Source organism: Nycticebus coucang, chromosome 1 (genome assembly GCF_027406575.1).
Source record: "Nycticebus coucang isolate mNycCou1 chromosome 1, mNycCou1.pri, whole genome shotgun sequence".
Lineage (NCBI taxonomy): Eukaryota > Metazoa > Chordata > Mammalia > Primates > Lorisidae > Nycticebus > Nycticebus coucang.
In genome coordinates this window covers 133,974,056-133,975,974 of record NC_069780.1, presented here as the reverse complement: position 1 = coordinate 133,975,974, position 1,919 = coordinate 133,974,056, and the positions used below count along the sequence as shown (strand labels likewise).

The 1,919-nt window shown below is 44.0% G+C and overlaps 1 pseudogene; it reads right to left on the bottom strand.

The window, feature by feature from the left end:
• Positions 1–733: 733 nt before the first annotated feature.
• LOC128591194 (40S ribosomal protein SA-like) lies at positions 734–1,364 on the bottom strand (annotated as a pseudogene).
• Between the last annotated feature and the right edge of the window lie 555 nt (positions 1,365–1,919).

The window sequence follows — 1,919 nt, the reverse complement described above, 5'->3', positions numbered from 1 at the left end:
TTTTATTTCTCTGAAAAAGCTTTCTATTCCTTTTTCTTGCCCAGCTCCCTTTTGGACACCAACAATTCTTAGATTTGGTCTTTTGAGATAATCTTCTATATCTTGCAGGCAGTGTTCATTTCTATTCATTCTTTTTTCTCCTGTGTGTCTTTTCAAGTAACCAGTCTTTGAGCTCACTGATTCTTTTTTCTACTTGGTTCATTCTGCCTTTCAGAGCCTCTAAAGAGATCTTCACTTCAACAAATGATTTCTCAGTTATAAGATTTGTCTGATTTTTAAAAATTATTTCAGTCTTTTTTTAACTGATGTTTATTTTCCACCAACTTTATTTCCATCTTGTTTAAGAATAACAAGCTACCTTGGTGTGTGTCACACTTTATGGGGGCAAGACATGATTGCAAGAGGGACTTTACCTAACAATTGCAATCAGTGTAACCTGGCTTATTGTACCCTCAATGAATCCCCAACAATAAAAAAAAAAAAAAAAGAATAACAAGCTGTAGAAGAATAGCTTAAGACCACTCAGTGGTTATTCCTACCCATTTCATTGACCTAAACAGTGGGAGCTGCAGATCAGTCTTTAGCGGCAGGCTGAGCCCTCCAGTCTTCAGTGGGGAACTGCTGAATAGACACAGAGGGCAGTTTCAGTCTTTAGACCAGTCTGCCACCTTGGGCTGAGTAGCAGTGAACTCAGGAGCTGGAGCAGTCCCTTCACCCTGAAATTCCTCCTTGGTCACAGCTTTCTCAGTGGCAGTCTGCTCTTCCTTTTCAATCTCTTCAGGCATGACCTCCCACAGGTGTTCATGGGAAATGGTACATGTAAGGAACTTCCCGGGCCAGCACCCACCACATCAGACACTGAGTGAGCTCCTTTGCTGTTGCATGGGGTGGCAATGCCACATAATGCAGAGGAACATCTGTGTCACACAGAACGATGGTAGGCAGGTTAACACGAGACACCTCTGTGAGAGGCTGGTGGTCAGCCCTGGGGTCTGTAACCACCAGAAGGTGCAGCTCCTGGAATGCTGCCTGACCCTGGTTAGTGACGGTTCTGGGAGTGAAGCCAGCACTAGGAGTGGCACCAGTAGCAGCAGCAAACTTCAGCACAGCCTACTGGCCAGTATTCCTGGAGGCTGCAACACTGACATCAGCAGGACTTTCAATGGCAACAATGGCACAGCAGCCAGCAAAAGCTTCTCTGGAGTCTTCTTCAGTTTTAGGATGTAGACACCATCATTTTTCCTTTTGTAAATGTCCTATTCCATTTGGAAGTCAAGTTTAGTGCCACCCGAGTGGGTTCCTGCTGCAAGGAATTTGAGGACATCCTCTTCCTTCATTTGTGGGACATCAAGGGTTCCAGGCATTGTGAAAGTTTCCCTTCAGGTAATAATGGGAATCCAGAACAATACAGTACAGATCGTCCCTGAGCAGTGCAGAAAGGCTACTTCAATGTCTGTTCAAATTCTCTCACAAATTTCTGAATTGCTTTTCTGTGTTATCTTAGAGATCGCTGAGTTTCCTTAAAACTGCTGTTTTGAATTCTTGACCAGAAAGCCCACAAATCACCGTTTCTTTAGGGCAGTGGTTCTCAACCTTCCTAATGCTGCAGCCAGTTGCTGTGGGTCGTGACCCACAAGTTGAGAACCTCTGCTTTAGGGTCAGACACTGGGCTTTTGCTTTGTCTTTGTGGGGAAGTCGTGGGTCCCTGTTTGCTGTTGTTTCTTGTAGGTTTATGACTATGACTTTGCATTGAAGGATTAGTTATTTGTTTTAGTTTTCTCTATCTGGCTTATCCTGGTTTTACTGAATATACAGTACAACATCCATAGTTGACCACCTCTCTCCACTGACCAGCTCCTTAAGTTGACCTAAATTTCACAAACCTGACAGGCACCACATGTACGCATCAGTAAAGTAGG